Below are 20,307 nucleotides of genomic sequence, written 5' to 3' on the forward strand. Positions count from 1 at the left end.
TCATCAATTAATGGATGTATCTTTTATCATGGCTTGACTTACCCTTGCACAAGTTTTTTTTTACTTCACATTCAATATTTTAATTTATATTTTTATCTTGTGATTATTATTATAAAATTCATTTGGTTTACATAAGAAGTATAAAATGTCACATCCTCTTTTTCTCTCTATTGAAGATGATTTAATATTACTTAGATATAAGAGAAATAGTATCTAACAGTTTAAATATCTTTATCTATAGGACATTGACAAAAATTATTAGGCAAAATGAGTACAACACAATGAACATGATATCAAGTTTGAGCACTAAACTAAATATGTTCCTCAAAAAAGTCATCATATGCAAAAAAAAAAAAAAAAAAAAAAAAAAAACATGAGAAAGAGTTTATGGTTGAGGTGGGGGAAAGTCATCTCTTAGTTTAGATGCCCAATCTTTGTAGAAATCCTTTCTCAGACTAGTGAGTTGTCCTTACAGGTCTTTGATTACCCTATGCATACCAAGTTGGGATTCCTCAATTGCATCAAATTATGCTTTCTAAGATGACTCTATAGTGTTGAATCTATCTTTCATATATTGAATCAGTCGATCCACATTACTAGGAGACATATCCTCATCAACCTTATCAGTACTTGACCTCTTACTCTATTTGGAGTTGAATTCAAGCATTCTAGGAACACTAGGCATAGTCGGCACCTCTTATTCTTGCCCAATTGGTTGTTCATCTAACTGCTTATCTCCCGATTGATTTTCATCATTATTTCCTTTGGCCATGATTAAATGCCATCTACCATTCTAACCTTTTTCAATCATCATCATTTTTGAAAGAGCATTTACGTTTATTCAGTGGTTTGCTTTGAATTTCCTTAGGTATGCTTTATCATTATCATTGAAAGAAATTTCCAAATTCAAAGTAATGAATGTGACAATCATGACAAACTAGATCTCTACCTTTTCCTCCTGAATCTCAAGTAGTAGTTTATAAATTAACCATTTCGCCATATCCACTTGTCTTTTATCCATGGCAGCCTTCAACAAAACCATATCTAGTATCGATCCATTCTCGCTTGCATTTTTTCTCCCATTCAATGTATAAGTTAACACATGGTGCAAAATCCTCACAATGGGACAATTAAACCTTGTCAATTTGGTTATGTTCACATGATAAAGCCCAACGCCACCAAGATCATGTCATAAAAAATCTAAAGTTCAACCTGATAAAGTATTCAAAATACCTTTATTGTCACAATTCAACCACTAAGCAAATTTTTTGGGCTCAACCTTATAATTATCTCCGCTAATTCTAAAACTCATGGTATATCCAATCATATTCCCATTTTCATGTGTAGGCATCAACAATGAGCTATAACATTCATAGACTAAGTCTTCGTACACATCCAAATGCATGAAAAATAAATTTTTCCCATTTCATTCTCCTACTGATTTCCATCAACTCATTCCCAATACCAATTTCATTCATAACTTCAATATTAAAACAACAACCATTAAAAGTACTTCCTCATTGGACCTCTCAAAGCTTGTTTCTCTTAGCAGTATCCTTTGTTATAATCCTGAAGTTGTAAGTTCATTGAGCAACCTTTTTTCTCCTTGGAGGCATTTCCACTTTTTTGAGTCAAGGCAAAATTGAGTAATGGAGGACTAAAGCTGATGAACCAAGGCTTATAGAGCAATTATCTTTGATGGCTAATGCTCGTGGTGGTTGGAGACATGAAGACCAACAATGATTTGGCCAAAGAATGGATGGAGTCGAGAGATACTTGGGTGGACTTTGGAGAATCAACAATGTTGAGGTTGATTTCGATGATGACTAAAGCTCTTGATGGCCTAAGATGCATTGGCCGACATTGATTTGGTTAATGAGATGTTGCTAGAGTCAAGTAAAGATGGAATTCATAGTGGCTAAGGTTTAGATTTTGTGTGAAATAAAAAGGAAAAAAAAAGGACTTTTGTTATAAAAGTGTGATACATCGGTGTGTGTGTGTTCGCCAGCTTTGAAATTAAAAAATTCTCAAAAATATACGAGCATGTACTGTTGCACCATGACCATGTATGACAATTTTTGAAAGAATTTTAAAGATGAAAACTATGCAGTGAAACACATGAATTATGCATCAAATCAAAACACCATAAGATACAAATCTTGGATATCTTTATTCATTCTGAGGATAATTTATGTAAATCAAGTCATGATCAATTTTGAACACAAGTTCACATCAATTTGACTTGATTTTGTAATAAGCATTGAATACATTTAGACACTTAAACTTATATCAAATGTCACATATTCATACATCTTTGAAACATGTCAATCATAAAATATGCAAACGTGTAAAATATATTCATATCATCATATATTAATCAAGATGCATAAGAAATCATTCACTAAATCATTCTTTAATGGCCTATACGATTTAATAAAAAATTACTTTCATTATAGTCTAAGTCTTCTTTGTTTAATGCACATCTTTGAGATGCAAGCATCTTATCTAATATTTTTGTGTCTATCTTGAATTTATCCAAAACCTCATTTGAGTTAGATATTTTCACATATAGTGCATCATTTTCACTTTTAAGCTTTTCTTCTCATTTTAGCTAATTCAAATTCTTTCTTCATCTTAGCATGCTTATTCATGAGATTTTCATGATTATTCTTAATGTATGTCAGTTGTTTTCTTAAAAATTTATTTTTAACAGACATGTATTTATATTTATCCACAAGGCAATTAAATATTTCTTACAATTCACTAAAAGAGTAAGAGTTGAAGTTGCTACCCTCTTCTTTTGATTCGCTCATAGCCATTAATCATAGATTGACTTTTTTATGCTTTGACTTACTTTCATCACTTAAATTGTCGCTTCTGCTCCAAGTGGCCACAAACACCTTCTTTTTGAGCTTCTGTTCCTTCCTCCTCTTCATAAGTTTCAGAAACTCTTATTGGATGTGATTAGGCCTCTTGCATTCATAGCATATAACATCGTTGTCACTATCCTTATCAAACTTTGATTTGGAGAAGTTCTTGTCTTTGCTTCTTGAAAGAAACTTGTTGAACTTTCTTGTAAGAAGATTCATGTCTTCCTCATCTGTTGAAGAATCATCATCATCATATTCTACTTTTAAAACAATGTTTTTCTTAGGCTTGGTCTCTTCCTCTTTGGGCTTTCTTTTTATCTGAAACGTTAATAAACTTCCAATAAGCTCATCAATGCCCATTTTACTTAAGTATTTTGGTTCTTCGATGGCAATCACCTTCCTATTTCATGATTCTAGCAACAATTGAAGAATTTTTTTCACAAACTTAATGGTCTCAAACTTTTTTTCAAGTCCTCTAAGATCATTTACTAAGTTTTAGAATCTCTTGTACATATCGGTTATATTCTTTTTTTACTCCATTTCAAACAACTCATACTCCCAAAAGAAAAGCTCAATTTTAGACTCCTTTACTTGACTTGCACCTTCATGAGTGGTTTGAAGGGTAGTCCATATCTCTTGGGTTGAATCACATGCGGGAACATGACTAAATTCAATTGAGTTTAATGCATAAAACAACATATTCATAGCCCTTACATTTAAACTCATTATTTTTTATCTTTCTCATCAAAATCATATTCATTTTTAGGTAAATTTGTTCTAGGATCTCTAGGCATAAAGTCACTATTTTCAATTATTTTTCACAACTTAAAATCTACATATTCACTGAAGTTTCAATTATTTTATAGTGATGGTCTTATAATGTTATGTCTTTCACCAAAAACAAGGGTAGATGTGCTAGCAATTCTAAATAATCTTAAACTCTACAAATAGTTAGATTTTACAGCCTAGAGTTCAAACTCTGATAACAATTGAAAAACCCTAAATAGCTAATAATTTTAGAGAGGGGGTGAATAAGATTATTTAAAAGACATTTGGCCAAATAAAATCTTTTAGGAAAATTTATAATTAAACACAACCAAATAAATAAATTCAACAATATATCCAAACAATTAAGAACAAACTATATTCAAAAACTTATCAAAACATACAACATATGTAAAATCTTTCAAACAAATATTTGACCAAAATCAATCACTTAAGCAATTTCACCAAGGATGGTCAAAATAAATCAATATCCAACAAATTTACTCAAACAATCAAGCATAGACAAAACTCAACAATTTATCTAAAAACATACAACACAAATATAATGCATAAAATAAAGAGAGTAAAGAAAGAAAGTGCTCAATTATTTATAGTGATTTGGAATTTTCTCTTCCAAACGTCTTACGTCCACTTCTTTAAGCAATTTGCTTGAAGTTCAACTTATAGAGATAGTGTCTCTTTATAATAGTTTTTCAGGATTTTACCCATGTACACTAGTTCTTTGGGATTATGCCCACCACAATACAGTAGTTTATTTAGGATTTTGCCCAAAATTGCTTGAATACAGAAAAACAAATGTGAAATGCCTCTACAAGGCTGATACAAAGAATTGAGCACAAGAGTTTCTCTCAAATGAATGAGTTGTAAGCTTTGGAGAGAAACTAGAGAAGGAAATGAGTATAATATTTTAGATATATGATCTCTAACCAATTTTGTATCAACAGTTTTTAGTTTATAGTTTTGGATTGTTAGAATAGCTCATATGACCATTGGTTGAGATATCAGATTTGTTAAGCTTTGAAATCAACACTTTCTTCATGAATATGTGAGACATACGAACGTGTGTTCAAGGCACACAAGTGTGTGTCATTTAAAATTTCACTTTTCGTGCTTAGTCAATTCTTCGATCAAAGCTCCCAATGGTTGGATTTTCTTCTTGAAAAGTGCATCACAACCATTCCATGATGAAGCACAACCGTTCTATCCTTTTCTCACAAAATTTTGAAGCTTGAATAAAGAATTGAATAGGAAAGGAACAGTAAGCGAACAACTAAATTTTTGCATATACATAAGTGTGTTGTAAGACACATAGGAGTGTGTATGGCTTGACTTCATTGACTTTGCCCAAAATTGTATGCGAAGGCTACACAATCGCTTTTTCTCGTTTTTGCTTGACACAAAGGCATGTAAGCATGGAATGTGGGCGTGTATGCTCTGTTTCATCATTTTTCAATTTGTATCCACTTGGTAATGTTTTTTACACAGTCCTTAAACAATGTTAGGTATTCAAACTTTTGTTTTTGACATCATCAAAACACCTAAGGGTCTAATAGAAAACATGAAGACCTATGAAGTAAGTATAATCCATTTAGAAAGTTTCTTAAAAACTTTCTAATCATTAAGTTATGGACAATGTCTAACCTTTATCTTAAAAACATAGATAGAACTATATTATACCTCATGCAACGTGTCTAAAACACTATGTCATTCAAGCATTTGTACATCCATGAAATGATGCACTGCATTTATAAAATATTTTTATGCAAGTCATGCAGAAAAAACAATTTTCTTTTTTTAAATTTTTTTTTGTTTGTTAATCAAACTGAATTGAAACATGGATTCAAAACCAAATGGCCAATTAAGCTTTAATTTGCTAGCTTATGGAGTGCACATAACGCAATAGGTTCTCCAACTATATCAACCTTATGAAAGCTCTAAAATTTTACTTTCATATAAAAACATGTTTCCTTAAGCATCTACCAAGTTACTTTCATGTACGGGATCAAGTCCCCTTTTATATGAAAAAACTCACATTTTTATTTGAAAACATGCATCTTAACCTTTAGTATTACATAATTGTTTCATGAACTTCTTATGAAAATGTTTTTACCATTTTGTAAACTAATCATAGACATTTCGTAAACATATTTGAAACTTTTTTAATAAGGCTTAAACCTTTCATTCATGACATTTCTATTATTAAAATAAGCATTTCATTAATGGGAAAGGTTTGGAGCAAGCCTCAAACAATTTTTTAGGCAAAACAAGACAATGTCATGACATGCATTTTTCAATGTCGCGACATGCATATTTTACCTTAGTTGAGGCAGAGGTAGCTTAATGTTGCGAAATTCTTAACCTTTCGCATTACATAATTGTTTCATGAACTTCTCATGAAAATGTTTTTGCCATTTTGTAAACTAATCATAGACATTTCATAAACATATTTGAAACCATTTTAATAAGGCTTAAACCTTTCATTCATGACATTTCTATTATTAAACCATGCATTTCATTAATGGGAAAGGTTTGGAGCAAGCCTCAAACAACTTTTTAGGCAAAACAAGGCAATGTCATGACATGCATTTTTCAATGTCGCGACATGCACATTTTACCTTAGTTGAGGCAGAGGCAGCTTAATGTTGCGACATTCTTTTTTTTATGTAGTGACATTGTTATTCAATTGATCTAGTATCACAACTTTATAATTTCAATGTCATGACATTCATTCTAGAAAAATGCAATTTAATTCGTAAACTCATCTAATCTTATTCCACAATCAAATACAATTCACCTGAGGATATAATAAACTTCCCTCTATACTCTCTAAACACACGTAATCCACCAATTATGCATGCTAATTAAAATTCAAACCAACATAGCTCAAGCTACACTCAAATTATACAATCAATTCAATAATGGTGTCTATATGTTATGTGTATAAATCACAGACATTTAATGTCTAATTATTAGATTTTTAGGTGCATTTTAATTAGGCTTTGTTATATTTTATTTGATTTTAGGTTTATTGCATGATATTTTCTCATTTTGTGATTTCTTTTGTATTTGTAGGAAATCTAGTGAAACTTGAAGGCAACTGGAACAAATTTAGAACAATTTTGGAAACACCAATGAATGATGAAACAAATTTTTACTTGAGATTCCATAATGCAAATACAAGCATTAATACAGTTGTATTAGACATAATATGTGAAATCCAGAAAATGTAGGAATCTGAGATTAACGCACAATTGTTAACCTTAAAGTATATATCAAGCATCCTAGGATAACACTTTTGTCTCAAGACTTCTTAGTGTAACACCCTCATATAGAAGTACTACCTTCCAAAGAAAGATATCGCTAAATTTTCTATTTGAGCATGTAGTTATTTCAAAAACATATAATAAATCTTTAAATAAAACCTGATTTGTTAATCTTTGTAAAATTACTAAAATAACCTTATTAAAACAAAAGTAAAAAACGTACAAAAGATATCCTAAATTGAAACATAAATTGAAAGGTCTAAGTATGTATAGTCAAATACATAAAAAACCATGACAATATGAAAGCTGATAATATGAAATAACGGAAACACTCTCATAGCTCTATGTTCACTGGTCATCACTCATCTCGTAACCATTATGATCACCTATAACCACACATAAGAAAGTAGGAGAGGTGAGTGATAAACACTAAGTAAGTAAGAGACTCTACTGTTGACTTTTACATCATCCCAAATATGCCCTTAATCTTAACCATTTTTCCTCTGTCATCTAGAGTTGGCATTAGACTCTTACTAGTATGATGATGGATCATATATCATCTTTGTGCTCATATTGAACTCTAAGAAATGTCTAGGCTACATATTTTAACTCTTAAAGTCAAACTATGTCTTGTTTGATCATTAAAGAACAACTTTCTAGATCATTTTTTGACATGACCATACTTTATTCAGTGGAAGCATCATCATCTGAAAGCTATAACTGAACTGTATACTAGATCAATTAGATTAGATCGAATACAAGGATTTGACACTTTAAACATGTGAGTTACCTCTTTGTTATACTACACTAAAACTGTATCTTAACTGTGCTCTATTATAAGAAAGTACCTTATTGTAGGTACGGAGTCCTACCATAGATGTGCCTCACCACATGCGGTGTAGGGAATATGTCTTCATGTTGTCCTCTTGTAATGATCTTATGATGTCTAGCATGCACGTATCTTGAGCCTTAACTTAACTCAGCTCGTTTTCACTTCCAACTAAACTTATCTCATGTCTTACTAAAGTTTTATCTCTTAGGCATGTAAGGTACTACTATATACTAGGGATCTCTATCCCTCATCGCTGACACATGAACTGTAGCATATTTTTCTCTTAGGCATGAATGGTTAAATGTATTTTTCTAAGGATTAAGTGAGATCTTTCAATCCCTATGACTTTTTAGTGTTTTATATTTGACATCATAATAATATAATGATATTGTTGTATTTAATGAATGAGAATTACATGTTTTACAAGTTGATGTAGGTTATCAAGAGATAGGTGCATAACTAGTTTATGCATTCATTAAACTTAAAAGTTCAACGTAGAGATATTTTGAACTCCTTATGGAATCATTGATTGTCACAAGGTTTAAAGGGTTTACATTAACTGAGTACCATGAGAGTAGGTACTTGTTTTAATGTTTGCACGTTTAATCAACCATGAGAGAGGAATTAGGGTATAATAGATTAATCAACCATCAACACATCATATTCATTTAAAAGCATACGGCAAACACTACAAGTTATGTGGGATTGTTAGTAAAATCTTATCCCTAGAATCTAGTTATTGATAAGTTAAGACAACGGTTAAGTAGTTAATTAGTTAAGCTAGTTGTTAGTTAATTAAAGTAGTTTATTCAGTTAATATTAGTATAGAAGCATTACTTTTTGATACCTAGCTAATTTAAGTTATAAAACAAACTAATAGTTAGTTCTCAATCCTGATGGGATCTATATTTATTTTATTACTTGACAACTCGTGCACTTGCAAGTGAGACATGACAAGTTTTTGGTGTTGTTTTCAAGGATTGACGGTAATTGATAGTAGTATGATTTGTGACCTTGTGAGACTAAGGTTTTATTTTATTTCCTTTGTCAATTCAAGTCAATTCAATTAGGGTTGGTGTTGAAACAATTAATTTTGTTGATATTTATCAAATCCAATATCAATAAACCAAATTTACCATATCCTTATACTCTTTAAGTAAATCGAAATTATCCTTCCCGATTGGGCCACTAACCACTATGAGTCTACAACATATATCCTATATATATATATATATATATATATATATATATATATATATATATATATATATATATATATATATATATATGTATGTATGTATGTATATACATGGATAAATCTATCTTATCCCTTTAGCGACTCATTCAGTAATTGAATCAACTAGCCCCTTTAACTCAGTAGTAGAGTAACGCCATTGTAAGGTGTAAGTCATCGGCTCAAATTCGATAAGGGGCTTTGACCTTTTTCATAAAAAACTCAAGTGGTAATATTCATGTAATATTCATATTTAAACAAAGAATAGAGATATTGTTGATGTTTTTTTGTAATAAAAAAAAGTAAACAATCATACATATAATAATACATAAAATAATGGAATTATAAACTGTATAATTTAATGATGATAAGTTATCCTTAGAATGAATTCCAATATAGTAATTAGAATAGTAATTCTAGTTATAAAAGAAAGTTGAACATTTGTTTATTATGATAAGTGCTAATAAGCATGAGTAATGATAAATGATAAGTCGTCTATTCAATCGCTCTAGGTTTACATACAACTACTTTGATCTTAATAAAAGGTGCATTAGATGCACATGGTTCCAAATTAATGCACGATAAAATGGATTTCGGTTATGGTTTTCCTTGCGACAATCCAGGATGAGGTGGTACTTGTGATATTTCGGCTTGGGACGCATTTTGTTTGACAGTTTTCTGGATGTTAAATACCATTGGATGGGTTACTTTTTATTGGCATTGGAAACACATAACATTATGGCAAGGTTTAGACACTCTTGACCTAGACATAAAGCATATTAGTACCTGCATAAAGGACAAGAGTGGCCAACTCTAAAGATAACATTAAATAGAAAATAATAAGACAAATTTGAAGTAAAAATTATCAGTGGCCCCTCAGTCCTTATGTTATCTAGTATTATTCATTTTTTTCATTAAAAAAAACTTTTTCACTAAAAAAATACTTCTTGTATAATAGAAAATCAGGTGCTGGTCATATTGGGTTTCGTTTAACTAATGTACTTTGCTTGTTTGCCAATGCAAAGTTGAAGTATGTAAGAAGCAAGGTAGGGAATGCATTTGTTGTTGCAAGAAGATATGTAATATTCACCTTACTGATATCGAGAGTCACAATTGAGTTCACATAATTTGTTGAGGCAACACCTGACTTGAGATTATGAGCTTTTGTGATTAATTTGAAGATTTACCTAATTGGTTAATTCAAACTTGTTCACTAAAGTCAAGGAGAGAATTGATTCAATAGGATCTCGATCCATTAAAAAGTCTACTAGGACTTTTCGAGTCTAATAGTAAGGGTTGTTGACTTGAGAAAAATAATAAGAGCGTTTAATTTAAAAACCATAATTAAATGAATTAATAACAAACTAACTCTTAATCTGTGTTTGTAGGCAAAAACAAAAATCACCATGACAATGACATATTGATCAATTCTTAAAAAGAAAAATAGACTAACTAAAAGCAACTTCACTAACTAGTATTGAAATTTTTGAAATTGTACTATGTCAGGAAAAGAAGTTGTACATTCTAGTGTAGGGAATCATAGAACCATGATAGGGAAATTAATGTGTCATTGATTGTGAGAACTTTATATGCATATGTAGTGCCAATTCTAGAAATATTCGTAGTGTTGATATTATTTTAGTCTAAGGTATAAATAGTGTGGTAAGGAGTATCATAGTATTAAATAATCTAACAAAAATGTCATATCTTACATATCAAGGTTCTTTGCTAACAACCTAGTATATAAGTGCAAGTTAAGTAGACACATTCACTGTACTAACCCCCAAATATATATATATATATATATATATATATATATATATATATATATATATATATATATATAAGAGAGAGAGAGAGAGAGAGAGAGAGAGATAGATATATTTATATGAACAAATTACCAATAAATAACATGTAATTCAATAAGTTTAATTAGCTTATCATCATCCACCCATAGACACATAAGTATAATCACAAAATCTCCATTGAATACCATCAGAACCACTTTTTATACAAATAACCAGAATATGCATAAATCCCGAATGTAATCTGTCTACTTGCCTCTCTTCTAGTAGTGCAAATAGTTTTCATGTGGTAAAAGTCCTTTTCCCTAATGTTGTAATTGTCTTCCTTGCCTCCAATACACTCTTGGCTATCTCTCATAACACTTAGTTTTCTAAAAGATGGTGAGAATGTTAGCCAAAACATGTACTGTAATTTGTGATATATATGTGTCTACTGTTCATACACGACCATGTATGTTGTTACACTATAATGATAGTTTTTGAAATTATCATGAAACTACTTCTTATCTAAAAATTCAAATATATGCTGACTACGCATGGGCATGTACTGTTTATACACGGTTATGCATGTCTTCTAAACTTAGCCAAATTACACATATTGTACGAGAAAAGATCATTTTGCCCTTTGCCATATCATACACGAGTGTGTGTTAACCTCACACAACCATGCATCACAATTTCTACCAACTTACTTATTTAAACACAAATGGCTACAGTCAAGGTCAAAAGACTAAAATGCCCTTGGGCATAGTTATGGGTGTTATATTTTTGTTAAGCCTACTGATGGATGTCAACAACTTCATTGTTGTAACACTCGAATTCAGGTATGCCAGTGAACTCTACCTCCAAAATTATCCCTAGAGTGGATTTTATAACTTGTTATTTAAAGAAATTGTAAAAGAATTATAGAAAACTACTAAATAAGCAATAATTTTCAAAGGGGGTAAAATGGTCATTTTAAAAATATTTAAGAGACAAAGTGGGAATGAAAATTGAATGGCATACTTGAAATTATATAATGGTGCTAAGGGTTTTGGTAATTGGTTAAGGATAAAATAGTCATTTTTGGAAAAGGTTAAGGGTAAATTAGTCCAAAAGGCTTATAAAACCAACCAAATATTCATTTTCTTCTTCCTTAGCCGAGAATCTCCATAATTTTAACTAAAGTTTTTCCTTCAAGCAAAAATTCATCAAAAAACCTAGCTAGACCACCTAATTTCCAGAGCCTCCAGTTATAAAAAGTGTAGATTTATCAATTCTGGTAAGTTCTAAAGTTAAAAGTTTAATTTTTAAGAGATGTCAAGTTTAGGGTTTTGATGGATGATTATATTTTTGGTTGATTAAGGTTGCTAGGAAGAAGAAAAAAAGGAGGATAGACTTAAATCACCTAATAAGCAAAGAAAAGGTAAGAATTTCATACTTTACATACTTGAAGTAATTTGAGTTAGGTTATTTAAATAACCTTTACTTGTATAAGTGTGTAAGGTATTAGAATTAAGGTGATTTATGCTTAAAAGGATAAATAAATTCATTAGGATTCATGATGTAATTTTGGCCATAAGGGTATTTTAGACATTTCATATTCCTAGGGTTAGCTTAGTGGATTTTGTGTCTTGAATATATGAGAAATGATGAATTGATGAAAGAATTGGCATTAAGGGTAAGCATGTAATTTTATCCATAAGGTTAATTTTTGCTTAATTATGTGTATGATATGTTGAATAACCCTTATATCCATAAGGGCAAAAATGTCATTTTATGTGATGTAGGTTAATTTTGCTTAATTATGTGTATGATATGTGTAAAAAAACCATTATAATAAATATGTATATTCATATGGAATGAATGAGATATATGTAAATGCATGAGAAAATAATCTAATGCTTGATGAGGCTTGAAAAGAATAAGGAAAAATAATGAATGGACATATTTCATGTTATGGTTATACATGTATACATGAGGAATCATAACATATGCATGATTTCAGAAAAATAAAGATGGAGGAAAAACATTTTCTAAGTTATGCATGTTTTCAGAAAATGGAAAACAAATGTTTTTTGTTTTATAATGACTCATATGATATAGGAAAGCAGAAAGCATTCTTAAAATCCTTACATGCAAGCTATACTGTGTAGACATCAAAGAAAAAAAAATTCGGCTGTACTGTGTGGACAACCAAGAAAGATATTAGTTGTATTGTGTGGACAACAAAGAAAAAAAAATGTCAGTTGCACTGTGTGGACAACAAGAAAAAAAATAGAGAAATATGCGTGTAAAAGAGGATTGTACCTTGTATGGTGACTGTGAGTACTGTCGTATGTAGTCTAGACCTATCAATGAAAATATTTGAAAAAAAAAAAGAGAAAAAGAATTAGAAAATATTTTATGAAAGTCATTTGCATTAGAATCATGCATGCAAGCTTATGTGGTTGATAAAGAGTTGAGAAAGATGTATGATCAGAAAATAGAAAAGTCATGGCACTCATACATGCATAAATCATAACGAATGAATCATATTTGTATAGTAAGAATATGAATAAATGGGTGAAAAAAGAGAATTATGATATGTGTTTAATGCGTGTTCCGTGTCAATTATTTTGTTTGTAAATAGCCTAGACACGCTGAGTATGGAAGAGATTAGTACTGACATGAAATGCTTTGAGTATTGAGTATGATTTTTTTACTAAGCCATGGTCGCTCACTCCGTTTAATTTAATATTTTATAGGTAAAGAGTTGCAGCAAAGGTTCCCGGGGAGCACTAGTGAGACATGAGGATAAAGGAGAAAGACACCATATTTTGTTGATTTATATGTCTTGATGTATATGTGAATATATGCATAAATATATACTTAATATAAATATTGGTAAATATGTATATATTTTATTTCCTATATGTATATATATGATTGTGTATATATATATATATCTATATATGTGTATATCTATGGCTAGTTATGAAAATTGGTTATAAAGTTTCTGTGGGTGGTCATTTTTATGATGGTTATTATTATGTACTTATTTTGTTAATTGTGATTAAGTTGATGAAAATCCAGTCGGTTGGTAGGACTGATTTGTATGAATTGCTAATTAGGAGTGTTACAGGGCATAGTTAAAAAAAAAATTCCCCAGGCCCTCAAAAATAGAGGATCTCTTACCGTTTTTTTGTAACATACCTATTGGTTAGGAGAGATTACATTTTTGGTATCAGAGCGTGATTTTGGGCGCTTAAAGGTGGATATAATAGAATATTTTGTAATATAATATAATATAATATTTATATATAGTTTTTGCATTCTGGTATTGCACAAGTGCCCTTCATGTCTCATAGATCAGCTCCCGAGAATTGACTGCAGTAAATTGTTTTCTTTGCCTATATTCAAATAATAGAATGATAAAATCCTTATGTAGTTACACTTATGTAGTTATTAGATGAGGAGTACCACAAAACGAGGACAGGGTTGTGGAAAGGGTATTTAAAGAGAGACGGGAGAGTCGTCTAACCCTACCCTGTCAGGTAGTTTAGGATTTAGGCTAGCAGAAATCAGAGATATAGTCTGTTAGGTGTTGATCGAGAGTCAAGATAGACCCACACTTGAAAATATAGCCAGAGATGTTATTCGAGATGAGATTAGAAGTGAGATTTGTGAGGAGGTCATAGAAGAAATCAGAAATGAAATGAGGAATCAAAGGAGAGGAGAAGTTGGAGCTCAAAGGCGGCTTGAGCCCATTTATTCCTTACCTAATCAGCATACCCCTCCTAAATTTAAAGGTACTGAAGATCATTTGGTGGCTGATGAATGGATCAAATAGGTGGAAAATACCATGGATTTGTTTCCTATGACCGATAAAGAAAAATTTCGGTATGCCAGTTTCTTAATGAGGGGAGAGGCCCGTGTATGGTAGGACCTAGTTAAAGAAACCAGAAATGTGGATCTGATGACCTAGCAGGACTTCAGAAGGGCATTTGAGGCCCAATACATAACAGTTGATGTGGTAGCAGTCAAAGTTCAAGAGTTCATTTCTTTGTAGCAAGGGGAGGGTTCAGTAAAGGATTATTTTACCCGTTTTGAGGTCCTATCTAGTTTCACTCCAAGTATGGTGAGTACACCTAGTCTCCAACTAGACAGATTTCTTCAGGGCCTTAGACCAGAGATAACCTTGCATGTGCTAGCTAGACCACAACCTCTTCAAACTTATGAAGAGGCATTGGAGAGAGCATTGAGGTTGGAGGTATATGTTAATAAACTACCCAGGAATGCACCCTCTATGGCAACACCTTTATCATTGACAGCACACCAGACAGTGATGCCAAGTCGGTCAGCTCTACCTACTTCATTGACTATTTCAGCACCTGCTGCAGCATCAGGGGGTAGTTCAATTGGCTCCAGTTTCATAAACAATAGGGGAAAAAGAAAATTCTAGTAAAAAACAAACAGAAAAGGCGAGAATAGTGACAAAAAACCTAGAAAAGAAAATATTCCCCAGTGTCAGATTTGTGGAAGATGTCATAGTAGGGAATGTTGGTACCGACAAAAATAGGTGATTTGTTATAGATGCCGATAACTAGGGCATATAGAAAAGGATTGCCAGAGTACCAAGGTGCTAGTCCCGATACAGCCACAACAAATCCTGATTCCGCCAGTGCCCCCAGGGAGAGGAACTAATGCACGAGTTTATACAGCTACCCATAATCAGGCAGAGGCTAGCCCATCTACTGTTACTGGTCAGCTCTTATTCCACTCTGTTTCCTTGTATGCATTGATTGATTCAGGAGTTACGCACTGGTTTATTGCACCAGGGGTTATTGAAAGGGTAGGTTTAGTGCCTATTAGATCTACCCATTCCATTAGAGTTGAGATGTCGGATGGTGGGAGTGTGATTATTGATAAGATGTTAAGGGACCAAAGAGTAGTGATACATTGGAGAGAGTTAAAGGTAGAGTTGATTGTCTTTGATATGCCCGATTTTGATGTTATCCTGGGCATGGATTTCTTAGAAAGATTTTGATTGTCTATGGCTAGTCATGAAATTGGTTATAAAGTTTTTGTGGGTGGTAATTTTTATGATGGTTATTATTATATACTTATTTTGTTAATTGTGATTAAGTTGATGAAAATCCAGTCGGTTGGTAGGACTGGTTTGTATGAATTGCTAATTAGGAGTGTTATAGGACATAGTTAAAAAAAAAAATTCCCCGGGCCCCCAAAAATAAGGGAACTCTTGTCGTTTTTCTGTAGCACACCTATTGGTTAAGAGAGGTTACAGTTGTCACTAAAAGGGATAAAAGGGATTTAGTTGTCACTAAATCTAGTAATATCTTGTCATTGGTGTAGAAGTTAATTAACACAACTTATAATTTATATAAGGTAGACATTATTTATGTGTCTTATGATCGATAAAGAATTGGTTGATGAAATGATCAAATTATACGATAACCATATTATTGACAAGTTTTTTTTTATCACTAACAATTCATCATTTGGATGGTCATAGTGTCTTACGAGAGGTCAATCTTTATTGATCTATGGATGCCTTATAAATTGTAAATTCATTATGACTCTGCTCATTGTCAATATAACAAAAAGCCTATAGGTCGCACATAAAAAGGATAAATCGTAAGATCTAGGGACCTTGGGTTATACAAAATGAATCATATCCAAAATGTGAGAAAATAACTTTAAGCTCTGTAAGATTTTTGGCATTAAGTGTGATTATATCTGCATGAGAGACCAAATTAAAGTAACATAGAACTACAGAGGCTAGAATGAAATATTAAAGAGTTGGCTCTATCCAATCTAAAATAAAGATATTTTAATTTATGTGTCAAGTTAGATTCCTTAGTTAACTTTACTTAATATCTTACAATGATCGTTTCTTATCCCTGGTTAACCTTTTTTAATATCTTATAGCATATCCCTAGGATCAATTGCAAGTTTAATTATGTTTGATACAATATAGTATGAATTGTTGTGAATGTCTTAGGAACAATCGTTCAGATGACATGTCTTGCAATTGTTCTAGTTGTATCATGCTTGTAACGACCATTCCTTCCCTTAGAACACCCATTCAAGACTATGTATATAAACAAATTGCATTGTAAACTATATAGAATTTTTTCATATTTAATATACTCTCAAAAACAAACATTTTTACATCAATCCTATGGTGTTAAAGTAGACACCTTGTGCCACCATTGCCTCTTTGTGCTCATGTGTGCCTCATGTGGATGACCTCGGTGCCATCCTACGTTGAATTAGAAAGCAATTCACACACCAAATCTTTGTTAAAAGACAAAGTAGTCTCCAAACATAAGCAAGTCTTTAAAACACAGTGTTTTTTTAATTATATATATTAAAGTCGATAATCTAATCTTGAATAAATATCATGGATGAATATTGTATGAAAAGTTTAAATTTCACTTCTGTTGTAATCTATAATATTTTGATTCCAAAATAAAACCCCATAGAAAGCTCTTGAAGAATTTAAGCAACTTGTTAAAAGGCATGAATTAGTCAATGTGACCTCAATATATAAATTTTAGTTGTTATAATTATTAGTTAAACTTTATAATTTTTTGGGAGTGAGCTGTAGTTAGTTTTGAGCATATATAAATAATAATTTATCAATGTAAAAAAATTAATATATTTTAAAAAGAAAATATTAACATACTTATAGATAAATAAAAATTTAAAACTACAAAGTTGAGAAATTGTCAAAGTTCCGATGGACAGTTGTTATTGCGTGTTTATGAAAAGAACAGCGTCTGAAAGAAGGAACTCCTACAGATTTACATATGGCATATCCATGCGTCATTCACGATGGTGAGTACCGGAGACCTAACTAAACACGTATCCTAGGAGAAATATTTTAATTTTAACTTAATATCATTTTGTTTGTATTAATCTATGAGTACTTTCACTCCCGCCTGCAAACAAAATAGAATATTTTGTATGAAAGCCACTGATTGTCTGATAGCGAGTAGCATATAATGTTTCCGAAAACAAAATATGAAGCACAAATTGATTGAGATGGTGTACTACTTCAGTTGGGTTGCCTGGTCGAGTACTCTTCTATTATTAGTAACGTTGATTCTTCAACTGAGAGGAAAAGAGTCTAAATATACTAAACGGCAACCTCCAGGGCCTCCAGGTTTGGTGATCATCGGCAACATCTTTGATCTTGGTACAAATCCACACCAAACCTTTTACAATCTCATGCCTAAATATGGACCTATACTTTGGTTAAAGCTTGGATCTGTCAACACCTTGGCAAGACAGTCAGCTAAAGCTGCCACTGAGCCCTTTAAAAATCACGACAATATCTTTTGTGACCGTAAGTGTCTGATTGCATTTACTTCTCACAATTTCAATCTGGTATCAGTTGGTGTTGGCCAATATGGCGAATTCTGGCGCATACTTCGACGTATTTACGCAGTGGAGCTCTCCACCAACAGAAGAATCAATGAGACTGCTCTTATTGGGCGAAAAAGCATCGACAACATGAGACAGTTTATTGAGGATGATTTGACGGCAGCACAAGCAAGGGGAGAATTAGGAGAGGTGAATTTGGTTCATTAGCTCTTCGTTATGGCGCTTAACCTAGTTGGTAACCTTACAATGTCGCGGGATATTCTAGGAAGGTCGAAGAGACAGATATTAATGAGCTTCCATATTTAAAAGCTGTGGTGAAAGAGACACTAAGATTGCATCCCCCCATTCCATTGCTCCTTCCACGAAATTCAACGCAACAAACTGAATTCAATGGATATCTTATACCAAAAGATACTCAAATTTTCGTGAATATATTGGCCATAGCAAGAGATCCCGAATGTTGGGAAGATCCCTTGTTATTCAAGCCTGAGAGGTTTCTTGAATCAAACGTTGAGTACAAGGGACAGAATTTTGATTTGATTCCATTTGGATCAGGAAGAAGAATTTGCCGTGGGATGTCAATCACTGATCGAGTACTTCATCTTTCTAAAACCTCGCTACTTCAATCTTTTGAGTGGGAGCTGGTGGGCAATATTACTCCAGAGACTATTGACATGAGCAAGAGGATGGGGATAACTGTGCGGAAGCATAAACCCTTAAAGGTAGTGCCAAAGAAGCGTCTCATTTGGAACAAATATCGGTGCGCTTTATTCATGTTTGTTTGTTTCTGGACGTTAATTCTTAATACCGAATCTGAAGACGGCAAATGATTATCCATATATTAGGCCATATATGTCTTTGTTCTATCCTTTTATTTTCTAATAAATAAATATCTTAACGTTATGTTCATAATTTTTAGGCCAATAGGCTTATTCTCAATTACGGTATAATGAAATACTAAAGTTATATCTTTTAATTTTTAAAAATTCATTTATAAAACAATTTCTATTAAAAATCTCAATTAGAGTTAGAGTTAAAACTATGATTCAAAAAAAAAAAAACTTTTATCACATTTTTTTTCTTTAATTTGACAATCTAACAATTTCTCCCAAAATTTTTTTTCAAAGTCTAAAAAGTAATGATTTTCCTTTAGAGCTTTTTCCTCTTTTATCTAGTGATGGTCCACGGTTTTTAACCATCGGTCGTTCTTCCTTCTGTTTTATCTCTCCCTCTTGGCCTATCTCCCTTTCTTCTTTGACTACCGATTGACAAAAATAATCTAGAAATTCATATGATTTTGGTCTAGACGCATCGTCCTCCAGACGAAAAACTCTTCCTCTAGACGATGACATGTCTACACAATTCGTTTGGAAGTTGACATCTAGATGAAAATAGTCTAGATTTCCAAATGAAAATCATTTAGATTTTTAGGCAATTTCATCGATTAGTGGTCGAAGATGAGAGGGAAAGAGGTCGGGAGAGAGGACAGTCGATAGCCAGAGATGACAAATCATTGCCGACAAAAAGAGGAAAAATCTTAAGGGGAAAATTGTCATTTTTTAAACTTTGGATGGGGGTAAATTGTGACTTTTTAAATCTGAAGAGAAAAATATAATAAAACTTTATTTTTTAATAAATAATAATTTTATCTTTAACCTTAATTGAAATTTAAAAAAAAAAAATTATCTGATGAGTGGGTATTTAAATTTTTAAAAGTTAAAAAATAAGATTTTAGAGCTTCATTATACCTTGGGTGAGTATAAGCCTTTTGCCTTAATTTTTAGTCTTTAAATTACCATGTACTGATACCATTAATTAAGTTTATTCTGAACTTTCCCGTTTCTCGTTATGCATGACTAATGTATATATTTGGCCACGTAACTACAGTATAAGAGTGTGATTCATCTATAGATGGCAATACACGCGGGAAATAAGGCCCCTTAGCCTACCCCAATCTTAATAGATAAGGAATTACAAGACAGACATGGGATGAGAGATTGGAAGGGGATGCTAGGAATACCCAAAGTTGGGGACAGGAATACATTTGTTCTCAAATCCAAATTACTTTCATGTCCTTTAAAAATATATACACAGTCGGGGACATGGGAGAAGTTTATTGGTTTATGGGTCAGAATGAACCATTATG

The 20,307-nt window shown here is 31.9% G+C and overlaps 1 pseudogene; it reads left to right on the forward strand.

The window, feature by feature from the left end:
* Positions 1 to 17,819: 17,819 nt before the first annotated feature.
* On the forward strand, positions 17,820 to 18,991 carry LOC123202293 (annotated as a pseudogene).
* Positions 18,992 to 20,307: the final 1,316 nt, after the last annotated feature.

This window comes from Mangifera indica, chromosome 18 (genome assembly GCF_011075055.1).
Source record: "Mangifera indica cultivar Alphonso chromosome 18, CATAS_Mindica_2.1, whole genome shotgun sequence".
Lineage (NCBI taxonomy): Eukaryota > Viridiplantae > Streptophyta > Magnoliopsida > Sapindales > Anacardiaceae > Mangifera > Mangifera indica.